Source organism: Hyla sarda, chromosome 4, assembly GCF_029499605.1.
Source record: "Hyla sarda isolate aHylSar1 chromosome 4, aHylSar1.hap1, whole genome shotgun sequence".
NCBI lineage: Eukaryota > Metazoa > Chordata > Amphibia > Anura > Hylidae > Hyla > Hyla sarda.
This window is the reverse complement of record NC_079192.1, coordinates 268,297,772-268,310,651: the sequence shown is the minus strand read 5'-3', so window position 1 is coordinate 268,310,651 and position 12,880 is coordinate 268,297,772. Positions and strand designations below refer to the sequence as shown.

General features: G+C 41.7%; 1 protein-coding gene across 1 annotated transcript in view; it reads right to left on the bottom strand.

Moving 5' to 3' along the window:
• The window catches only part of TSPAN8 (tetraspanin 8), a 68,174-nt gene extending 55,799 nt beyond the window's left edge, over positions 1-12,375 (bottom strand). Inside the window, exon 1 of the mRNA XM_056569378.1 lies at positions 12,340-12,375. The gene's annotated coding sequence lies outside the window, so the exon portion shown is untranslated. The remainder of the gene's footprint in view (positions 1-12,339) is intronic.
• Positions 12,376-12,880: the final 505 nt, after the last annotated feature.

Genomic DNA, 12,880 nt, shown 5'->3' with positions numbered 1-12,880 from the left:
CCGTCTCCACCTGTCTCAACGAAACTAACTTACTATGAAATTATTACATGTGAAATTCCTCCCTACTGATCAGCAGAAAAACACATATACAAGGGAAAACACCAGTTATCATTATTGGTGTAGAAAAGCCCATGAAGAAAGCGATGAGAATGTTGATAGTTTTGTAAGAATAAACTAAAGAAACTGGTGCAATATTTTCCAAAAATCTGAGTTACATGACTTGCACCATATTATCAAAACACTTGTTCACCTCGATTGATAAAGGATTATACTTGTCTAAAAGTGGGCTTGGCTTTCACACACATTTATGGTGTAAAATGAAGCCAAATGATAAGTTGGGCAAACTTAGGCCACGTTTACACATTGAACTGAAATTCAGTGGTGTATTTTATTTTACACCTGCATATTTGGGCGTAATCGCCCAAAAATGTGGCCGCAATTTTTCCTCTTTGAGGCTGTATTTTTGCAAATTATGGCCAAGAATGCATGCGTAAAATGCCATTAAATTTTACATTGTGTGTACATAGCCTTAGGCTGGGCTCACATTTGGGAAGTACAGCCACAGACTCCCAGTGTGGCAAGCATCGACTGAATCAGTTGGCGCTAGGACAGCGCGGGCATTGCCGTCCCGATAGACGGCAATGTTTGTGGGCAAATCCCGCCAGAACATTAAGCAAGTTCAATGTACTGACCGAATTTTTAGATCTGAATTTTAGAACAGAAATTAGACGCAGAAAATTCCGCAGTGTGAATGGGTGAACGGAAAACCCATTTACTTGCATTTTACCCTCAGGCTGCGAAATTTCCGGCTCAAATTTAGAAGCGGAATTTAATTCAGAAATTCCGTAGTGTAAACATGGCCTAAGACTAGACAGTCTAAAGATGTGTCAGATGTTCAAACAGCCTGAGTTACTATGATAAATCTAGCCAAGTCTAAGTTTACAGTCAAAGATGTAGAGTGCAATAAATAAAGAGTGTAATAAATGTGAAAGAAATTTGTCTTTCTGCCGATTTCTAAATATAAATACAGTATATACCTAAGACTGGCCCTACACTAGCGTATTATGACTGCGTATATGCATCTGTGGCCATTATATACTCTGGTAAAGCTTGCTTTAATTTGTAGATAGATAGATAGATACAGTGTAGATCAAAAGTTTGGGCACCCCAGGTAAAAATTTGTATTAATGTGCATAAAGAAGCCAAGGAAAGATGGAAAAATCTCCAAAAGGAATCAAATTACAGATTAGACATTCTTATAATATGATAAAAATAAAAAAAGTTAGATTTTATTTCCATCATTCACACTTTCAAAATAACAGAAAACAAAAAAATGGTGCCTGCAAAAGTTTGGGCACCCTGCAGAATTTATAGCATGCACTGCCCCCTTTGCAAAGCTGAGACCTGCCAGTGTCATGGATTGTTCTCAATCATCATCTGGGAAGACCAGGTGATGTCAATCTCAAAGATTTTAAATGCCCAGACTCATCTGACTTTGCCCCAACAATCAGCACCATGGGTTCTTCTAAGCAGTTGTCTCGAAATCTGAAACTGAAAATAGTTGAAGCGCACAAAGCTGGAGAAGTCTATAAGAATATAGGAAAACGTTTTCAGATGTCAATATCCTCTGTTCGGAATGCAATTAAGAAATGGCAGTCATCAGGAACAGTGGAAGTTAAAGCAAGATCTGGAAGACCAAGAAAAATATCAGACAGAACAGCTCGCAGTATTGTGAGAAAAACTATTCAAAACCCATGTTTGACTGCATAATCCCTCCAGAAAGATCTGGCAGACACTGAAGTTGTGGTACACTATTCCACTATAAAGAGATATTTATACAAATATGGTCTCCATGGAAGAGTCATCAGAAGAAAACCTCTTCTACGTCCTCACCACAAAAATCAGTGTTTGAACTTTGCAAATGAACACGTAGACAAGCCTGAGGCATTTTGGAAACAAGTTCTGTGGACCGATGAGGTTAAAATTGATCTTTTAGGCTGGAATGAGCAAAGGTACTTTGGAGAAGAAGGGGAACAGAATTTAATGAAAATAACCTCTGTCCAACTGTTGAGCATGGGGGTGGACCAATCATCCTTTGGGGTTGTATTGCAGCCAGTGGCACAGGGAACATCTCACAAGTAGAAGGAAAAATGGATTCAATAAAATTTCAGCAAATTTTGGATGCTAACTTGATTCCATCTGTGAAAAAGCGGAAGTTAAAGAGAGGATTGCTTCTACAAATGGATAATGATCCTGCGCAAACCTCGAAATCCACGGGGGATTATATCAAGAGGCGTAAACTGAAGGTTCTGCCTTGGCCTTCACAATCTCCTGACCTCAACATAATTGAAAGTCTATGGATAGACCTTAAAAGAGCAGTGCGTGACAGACAGCCCAGAAATCTCAAAGAACTGGAAGACTTTTGTAAGGAATAATGGGCAAAGATACCTCAAACAAGAATTGAAAGACTCTTGGCTGGGTACAAAAAGAGTTTAAAAGCTGTGATACTTGCCAAAGGGGGCAGTACAAGATATTAACTCTGCAGGGTGCCCAAAATTTTGCAGATGCCATTTTTTTGTTTTCTGTTATTTTGAAAGTGTAAATGATGGAAATAAAATCTAACTTTTGTTGACATATTATAAGAATGTCTAATCTGTAATTTGATGCCTTTTGGAGATTTTTCCATCTTTCCTTGGCTTCTTTATGCACATTAATAAAACTTTTTACCTTGGGTACCCAAACTTTTGATCCCCACTGTAGATAGATAGATAGATAGATAGATAGATAGATAGATAGATAGATAGATAAATAGTGTGTGCACGTTGAACTTCTGGGGACTACAGGAGCCTATAGATATTTTAAAAGCATGAAATCCTGTAACTATTGTAAAATAGGGATTCAGGTAATGTTTATTTTACTAAAGTAGCTTAGATTTTTGTGAAAACACCTTACAGCGTAAAATTCATCAGCATATTTTTACGGATTACGTCCAAAATAAAATTTGTAGTATAATTTTACCCTTTTTCATAAAATTTTTAGATTTTTACTATTGGCTATTCATACCTCTACAGCTATGATTACATAACAATGGTTTTGGGTGTAGTTAGATCAGTAAAATATATTACTTACATTCTCCCCTATGACCATATTTTATGATTATGTTCTTTAAGTGATGGTGATATGATGTTTTGGCATATAATCTTATTTACTTCCAAGCCCTTTATATTGGAATAATATGTTTTTAAACATCTTTTCGCACTATTTATTTATATATATATATATATATATATATATATATATATATATATAATAGAAAGCAGAAGTGGCACTCCAAAGAATTCAATAAATCGTGGGTTTATTCACACATCTGGGCAAAAAGAGACGTTTCGGCTCGTGCTTGAGAAAGGCTCTATTGTCGAGCCGAAACGTTGCTTTTTGCACAGATGTGTGAATAAACCCATGATTTATTGAATTCTTTGGAGTGCCGCTTCTACTTTCTATTGGATATTATTTGGGAACCGGTCTGTTTCTGAAGCTGAGCACCCAGACCGATCTGGAATCCTTGAGCACGGTGCTCCCCTTTACCTACATTACATATATATATATATATATATATATATATATATGTGGTGGTTAGCTGAAACAGTTAACCTAATTTGTGGGAGGAGTCAGGTCCTTAAATACCCACCTCATCCACACAGGTGCTGTCGGCAGCATGCAAGGCGTCATTCTGGTCGAGTTCCTGTCTAGGCCAGTGGTCACTTCCTGTTCCTACATTCCCCATCCATCAGGTACAGGGGTCAAGTAAGAGCGCAGCTTGCCTGTGCCATGGTAATGTTTGTCACTACAGCAGGTACGGATGTTCACTTCGGGGGCTCGGCAGTCCAGGCAGCCATGCAGCGGGCGGCTAGCTAGGTATTACATGTGCACGAGCCCGCTTTGTTTACTCGGCGCCATGGTTACTGGCATACATGTGGCATGTAAGTGTTGCAGAGCGGCATCTGTGCACAAGTCCTGCTTTGGGTACACTGCATACTAGTTACGGGCGCACACGCTGTCATATGAACATTGCGGAGCAGTGTATGAGGAGAAGTTGCTGAGCGCCGCCTTGCAATTTACTGAGGGGCATCCCCGGGGGCCATGCAAGTTTGCCAGGGGTAACGTTCTTCAGGAAGGTGATTGATAAACATTTCTTGTTGTGCAGTTCAGCTTATCCGGTAATGTAACTTGCATAAGCTGTTCCTGTATATGGGAATGTCTGCTGTGGTACGGCTACATGTGTGCAGAAGTGTGTCTGATGTGGTACTGCTCCTGTATACGTTGTTCATGTTGAAGGTCAGGTGTGATAGGATGTCCTTGCATACGATACCACATGGTATTCCACATTTTCATTTCACAATGTGCCACATGTTTCCTTACAGCGCTCTGTTACGTTACCATACACGCCTATGTTTCCCTGCATTTATCACGCCTACGGCTCATACAGGATAACACGTATTCATTTCATCCAGGGTACTGACCTCACTTAGCTTCCTGGGTCACGGCTACATTCTACACAACTGCCCCATGATTGTGTTTCCACTCAGTTGCAAAGCAGTTAACGAGCAAAATTGTGTAGTGCCATATGTTTCCACACAGTATACCACGCTTATCGTCCACATAGTGTTCTGTGCTTATGTCCACACGGCATACCACGCTTATCTTCCACATAGTGTTCTGTGCTCAGGTCCACACAGTGTACCATGCTTACCTTCCACATAGTGTTCCATGCTATGTCCCACAGTATACCACGCTTACCTTCCACATACTGTTCCGTGCTTATGTCTCACACAGTATACCACACTTACCTTTCACAGTGTTCCATGCTATGTCCCACAGTATACCACACTTACCTTCTACATAGTGTTCCGTGTTTATGTCTCACACAGTATACCACACTTACCTTCCACAGTGTTCCATGCTATGTCCCACAGTATACCACGATTACCTTCTACATAGTGTTCCATGCTTATGTCTCACACAGTATACCACGTTTACCTTCCACATAGTGTTCCATGCTATGTCCCACAGAATACCACACTTATCTTCTACATAGTATTCCATGCTATTTCCCATAGAGTGTTCCATGCTTATGTCCACACAGTATACCACGCTTGTGTGCAACACAGCATTACTCCAGGTTCCTACTCGGTGTACGTGCATATGCTTCCCTAGTGGTTTAACATGTACATCTTCCTTCAATATGACCCACATATGTTTCTTACAGTATTGTTTTCATGGCTTGTGGTCACGTTTTTCATGTTCAGCGCTGTTGTGTTACTCTTATGTTTCTCATTGAACAAGAGTCATTTTACCCCCTAGCGTTCACACTACGCAAATATTCCTATAGCAGGCACATTACATAAAATTATGTATACCTTTCTGGAGCTGTCACATGGTGCATACGTGACTATGACATTTATGCTACATTAGTTCCCATGGCATGCGTTACCTGAGCTGATACTGTGATTCACATTATTATATCGATATTCAGTAACAGGCATTGATACCATAGCATATATACTGTGCTCGTTTTGGTATTATTGATATACTGGGCTTTGTGTTAATAAAACCGATACCGTGTTACATTCCATAGCTGTGATGTGGTGCATTTTTGTCCCTATAGTGGTCATACAGTGTTTATGTTACTGAAGCTGATCATTTGCATTACATAACTAGTAACTATATATGCTATGTGGTAATGTTAATAACTGATATATGGTACATTAATGTTACTTCGGGCTCCTGTTACTGTAGCAGATGTACTGGGCATTTAACATTATTTTAGCTGACATATGGGCCTATGTTTCTACTGCTGGTAATTTTGTGTTTGTTACTCTGGCTTATATATACTGTGTATTAGTGGTTAATTAGCTGTTATGTTGAACATTAATGTTGTTCAGGGCCTACGTCACTATAAGCTCATATACAGCACCTTGATGTTTCCGGAGATGTTTTACGGTGCTTATGTTACTTGTAGTGATATACCATGCTTCAACGTTAACGGTTCCCTACAGTATCATATACATACTGGTCCCTACAGGGTACCATGCATACGGTTCCCTACAGTGTGACATACATACCGTTCCCTACAGGGTACTATGCATACAGTTTCTTACAGTGTGACATACGTACGGTTCCATACAGTGTGATATACATGAATTTACCTACAGGGTAATACGCATATAGTTCCTTACAGTATATGTTTCATAGATGTTGTCCCGGTTTTTGGTTCAGCTCTGTCATGTTCTGCTTACGTCATGTACTCTAGGTTGTTTTACCTCTTAGCTATTTATGTTTGGTGTGGTTGGAGGCTGATTGCTGTTGTTAATCCGTATAACATCATCTTTATAGTTTCCTTTCTGGTCTTTACACACGCCTTGTTACAGCCAGTTTGATTTCACCATTCCAGGTAAGCTTTAAGTCCTCACTTACATGCCTTTTGTACATCACACGCTCCCGTGAGAGAGAGGCTGCCCGACAATACTCGAGCCTTCATATTGTTGTTATTCTTTTGTACATTACAAACATTCTTGTCTGGGGCAGATTGTATTGTCAATCTACGAGCCTCTTGTCGTCTTTTGTTTTGTTCGTCACATACGCCCCTGTTAGAGGCAGATCGGTTATATTATACGGCGTTTACATTACTTCAAGTGATATAACATGCTTCAATGTTAACGGTTCCCTATAGTAGGACATACATATGGTTCCCTACAGTGACACATACAATACATACGGTTACCTAGAGTGACATTCATACTGTTCCCTACAGGGTACTATGCATACAGTTCCTTGCAGTGTGACATGCATACGATACATACGGTACCATACAGTGTGACATATGTATGATTACCTACAGTGTGACATACTTACATTTCCCTACAGGGTAATATGCATACAGTTCCTTACAGTGTATGTTCCAAAGTTTATTGTCCCATTCTTTGGTTTCAGCTCTGTCACTTTATGCTTATGTTATGTGCGCTAGTCAAGTATATTAGGCTGTGGTCATAGTATTACACTCATGTTTTCATGTGCTTAAGTCAGGCATACAAGTCTGTTATAGCGTCACGTTGTTCTTGTAGGCAGGTCAGGTATGGTAAACATCACTATAGATGGCAACATTCCTAGGATACCCAAGCAGGTATGACCAGATTGGTTTTACCTCTTAGCCCTATATGTTTGGTGTGGTCGTAGGCTGATTGCTGTCGTCAATCCATAAAGCCTCATCTTTATAGTTTCCTTTTTGGTCATTGGTCATTTTATACACCTTGTTATAGTCAGTTTGACCTCACCATTCCAGGTAAGCTTTAAGTTGTCACTTTACATGCGTCACATGCTCCCGGGAGAGATAGGCTGCCCGACAATCCTCAAGCCTTCATTTTGTTGTCATTCCTTTGCACATTACAAACTTTCTTGTTTCTTGTCTTTTGTTTTTGTATGTCACATACGCCCCTGTTAGAGGCAGATTGCTTGACAATCAACGAGTCTCATGTTGTTTCCGTTTCTGCGTTACATACGATTCTGTCTGAGGCAGATTGCACTGTCAGTCCCCGAGCCTCATGTTGTCGTCATCTCTATCTTCCTCTTATGTTTATTACTATGCCTCTGATTGTGGTCTTAGCTGTACACGTCTTAGTGTTAAGTTCTTTGGTGTGGATGTAGCTTCTGGGCCTCTTGTTGTATGTTTGTCTTGTCAAACATGTACATGTTGGTAGATTTGCCCATATTGATCTTTGTAACCTGCTGGTCATGTATATTTTCTTTTTGCGATAAGCCTCAGGGTGTAGCAGTAATTATCTTCTTTACGCCTTCAAGTATGAAAATACTGCCTTACTGGTACACAAAACTTCAGGTTAAGTATGTTATATTCTTTTATGTTTGTCTATGCGGGTCTTTCTTTTGTTGTCACTTATGTATAGCATGGTTCAATAGGAATACTTATATGTGTAGCACGGGACACATGCAAAAAAAAAAATTTTCTCCACGCACTACCTATCTAAATACCTACTGACGTCTGTGTTTTGGCCACTTCTCAATCTAACCGACTCATTGTACCTTCTGTCTATCTAGCAATTCTCCAACATTTCCTATCTCTGTCACTTGGGTTACCTTTATCCATGTGCACCCTGGTAGTACCATTCTGCTAGGCGCTATGCGTCCTGTAGTGCCAAGTGGTATATCCAGAATTCCTTCTTGGTTTCGGCTCCATAACAGCTGAGCAAGCTTCTGGGTAGGGGCTTCTCTTTGTCAGTTATCACTTAGATGTTAAGTAAGTTAGGGCACTTTTATCGCTCTGTTCCATTGACACGTTCCAACCCCCGGCTGTTAACTGGAGCATTTTGTCTATTTCGGGTTCATATGAAGTAGGTTATTCTTAACCATTAATTCATGCATTACCTAACTGATGTATTTTTGCCCCCTTTCTATAGGATACACTTCACGGCCGGCCAGGCACACCCCAGGCCGAATTATCCATGCAAATGGTACCCTACTTATGGTACATATAAGAATCCAAATATATATATATATATATATATATATATATATATATGTATATATTATGCATTTGAAAGCTTTCATACACTTTTTTTTACATTTTGCTATGTTGCGACCTTATATTTAAATAGAATAAAAATTTAAATTTAAGTGTTGTAATCCTTTCCATTGTTTCTATTGACAGCTATCTTTGTGAAGTTTGTGGAACCCTTCAGAATTTTCTGTCTCAATAAATTTTACCTTAATCTGCATCAGATTTTACTTCTAAAAGTCTTAAAAGTTGATAAAAAGATAGAAACCAAACAAATGACTCTAAAAAGACATCTAAAGTACTAGATGAGGTTATTTATTTTTTGAGGGAAATTATCCAATATCACATTTGTGTCATAAGTACAGTATCTCACAAAAGTGTAACATTTTTTTTATATATATTTTTTATTTGACAACACTGAAGAAATTACACTCTGCAGAGCCTATATAGGGGTTTAACCCCTTAAGGACTCAGGGTTTTTCCGCTTTTGCACATTAGTTTTTTTTTTTTTTATGAAAAAATACGCAATTTTGTATTTGGAATTCTTATATGTGTACGCCATTGACCATGTGGTTTAATTAACATAATATTTTTATAGTTTGGACATTTACGCATGCAGCGATACAACATATGTTTATTTTTATTTTTGCTAACATATTTTTTTTTGCAGTGGGAAAAGGGGGGTGATTCAAACTTTTATTAGGAAAAGGTTTAAATCACATTTATTAACATTTTTTTAAAACATTTATAGCTCCCATAGGGGACTATAACATGCAATCTTCTGATTGCATACACTGTTCAATGCTATGCCATAGCATAGAATTAAATAGAGTTATCGGCGCTCTGCTGCTCAAGCCTGGATCTCAGGCATGAAGCAATAGATGGCCGATCGGACAGCAAAGAGGAAGGTAGGGACCCTCCTCGCATCCTCCCAGCTGATCGTGTAAAAACCGCAGTGATCCCGATCAGTCCGACTGAGCTGCCAGGAAGCATTTTCTTTCATTTTAGAACCGGCGATCAACTTTGATAGCCGCGTCTAAGGGATTAATACAGGACATCACCACGATCGGCGATGTCCGGTATTAGCCACGGGTCCCGGCCGTTGATAGCTGCCGGGACCGACCCGCTATGACACGCCCTGCATCCTTAAGAGATTGAATTTGGTCCAAACTATCAATATTTTGTGTGGCCACTATTTCTGACTTAAGACTTTTGGCCATGGAGTTCACCAGAGCTTTACAGCACTGGAATCCTCTTCCACTCATCCATGACAACATCACAGAGGTGGTGGATGTTAGAGACCTTGCACTCCCTCACCATCCGTTTGAGGATGCCCCACAAACAATCAACAGAGTTATGGTTTAAAGACATGCTTGTCCAGTCAATCATCTTTACCTTAAAGGGGTACGCCGCTGGAAATTTTTACAGATTTGTAAATTACTTCTATTTAAAAATCTTACCCCTTCCAGTACTTATCAGCTGCTGTATACTCCAGAGGAAGTTCTTTTTGAATTTCCTTTCTGTCTGACCACAGTGCACTAAGTATCTGCGCAGAGAACTGCCAGGACATGCGCAGAGGAGTGGCAGAGGCCTAAATTCATCAGACATAGGCAGAGGTTGCAGCAGACTAGGGGAGAGTGGTGGCAGGAGTTGCAGCAAGAGGCCTGAGCTCCTGGTATCAGCTAGCGGTCGTGTCTCGACCAGCAACCCATCTGCCGTCATCGATTGGTTAACACAGCCATGCACTTCCTCACAAGTGACATCTGACACCCCAGTCAACAGTCGGTGAGTTCCTCAGACACAACCATCAGTTAGCATGGCCTGGGAGTAGCCCCTGTCCACCAATTGCCTCTGTCCTATGCTGTTCCCTCCCCCATAGAAGTATCCTATGCTGTGGGTTCAGCTCCACTTTTTAGTCAGGACGATCTACTAGAAGACAGTCAGCAGCTACTGCCCAGCCAAAAAGTGGGGAAGACATCCCCCGCTTCCTCCGCAAGGCAGGCAAGTAGTGATAAGGAGAGTGACGTGGTAGGTGGTGTTAGGAGCGTTCAGGCTCCTGAAGCAGACACTGTTGAGGAACCTGAGGAGGACATCAGTGACGTGCAGACACAACTTGATGATGATGAAGCCGATCACACTTTGGAGCCGGGTGGAGAAGGGGCTTCATCATCATCAGGAAAAGAGGGTGGCAGGTTGCCCGTGAAGCAGCAGTTGAGCCAGCAAGGGGGTAGCATGGTTGGGAGTCAGCATGGTAGCAGCAGTGGGAAGTCTGGAGCCAAACATGCCTGGGTTAGACCACCTGCTTCATGGCAGCCTACCTATCTGGGAGGTTGTGGAAAAGGGGTCCCTGGAGTCTGCGGTAGTAGCAGTCAGTCAGTGCAGACTGTTGGGGGGGGGGGGGAATCTGCTACTCTGCAGTGTGGCATCAAGTATCCAGAGGATGTTACCATGGCCACATGCAATTTTTTAAATATCTTTAATCTTTTCAATTGTGAGGCCCTTTGGTATGGTCAGGCTGCCTCCACCTCCAGGCTGTGTCATTGTACTGCCATGTGATCTCCTCATGCTGCTGGCACATTACATAAAAATGTTAAACAATACATTATTTGAATACATTTTAAGAAATTAATTTAAATTTTAATTAATCATTTTAAATAAAGCGGTGTCACACTGTTCTTCACATGGCTTTCCTTGGCGAATGGAGTCACACAGGGGAGGAACTGCTAAAAGTCATTCATTAAGAATTAGAATCATGGCTTACTCCACAAAAACTGGAAATGGAAACCATGGTTACCGACAATGGGAAGAACATCTTGTCTGCGCTGCTTCAAAGGAAGCCTGAGCCATGCACCCTGCATGGCACACGTGTTCAATCTGGTAATCAAGTGATTCCAGAAGTGTTATCCCCATCTACAAGACATCCTAAGAATGGGAAGAAAACTTTGCACACACTTCAGCCACTCGTACACTGCAAAGTACACCCTCCTTGAGCTGCAGCATCAGATGGCATCCCCCAACATAGTCTGATTTGCAACGTTTTCACACGTTGGAATTCCCCCCGCCATATGTTGGACCAACTATACAAAACAGAAAAAAGCCATCACTTATTTCTTGATGATCCAAGCGGATAGGGGGACTCCCCTGTGTAATTTCAATTTCAACCAGTGGCAGCTCATACGTGACACCTGGCGTTTGCGCAGGCCCTTTGAGGAAGCCACATTATTAGTCAGTCGCCAGGATTATGGGATGAACTATGTAATTCCACTGCTTCATATCCTACAACACGTGTTGGAAAAGATTTCTGGTCAGGGCACTGGAGACATGGTGCCTAAATCTCGAGGCCACATGAACCTTGTGGAGGCTGAACTGGAAGAGGAGGGGGAGGGGGACATTGGAGCACAGGCAAGGTTTTGCTAAATGGGTGGTTTTTATAGTCATCTGACAGGAGAGGAGGAGCAGGAGCAGGCTGTGGAGCTACAGGGTGATGAGGAAGATGAGACAGAGGACCATAGGCGTGCGCACGGGGTGTGCCGGGTGTGCACAGGCACACCCTAATCACCGCGGCCCGATGCTCCCCCCCCCGTCACAGCAAACTTAGCTTGACAACATACACGCCCTCCCCTCAGCCTCGTCTTGCTGGAGGAGCTGCAAGACCACAACACCCCCCGCCCCACCCCACCCCCTCATGTTGCTGGAGAAGCACTGTGAGATCCAGTACCCCCCACCCCTTCCCCCCCAACAACAACCACATTGCGGCTGCTTTTTTTGCTTACTTCATCCTGACTAGGAGCGCTGCTTCCTCCCCCGAAGTGCCTCTCTCTGCCTCAGCTGCTGCGTGACAGTGTCTTCAAATCAGGGTGAAAAGGTCACAAGTATCGGCCATTCCTGTCCTCAGAGCCTCAGCCGGACATGGAAGAGACAGTGACCTGCTGAGGCTCCTTTCATGTGTGATCTGTCTGCTAAAATGTGTATCTAATCCCCCAGTGTGTGATCTGTCTGCTAAAATGTGTATCTAATCCCCCAGTGTGTGATCTGTCTGCTAAAATGTGTATCTAATCCCCCAGTGTGTGATCTGTCTGCTAAAATGTGTATCTAATCCCCCAGTGTGTGATCTATCTGCTAAAATGTGTATCTAATCCCCCAGTGTGTGATCTATCTGCTAAAATGTGTATCTAATCCCCCAGTGTGTGATCGGTCTAATGAGCTGTGTATCTAATCCCCCCATGTGTGTGATCTGTCTGCTAAAATGTGTATCTAATCCCATATGTGTGATCTGTCTGATAAAATATGTATCTAATCCCCAGTGTGTGATCT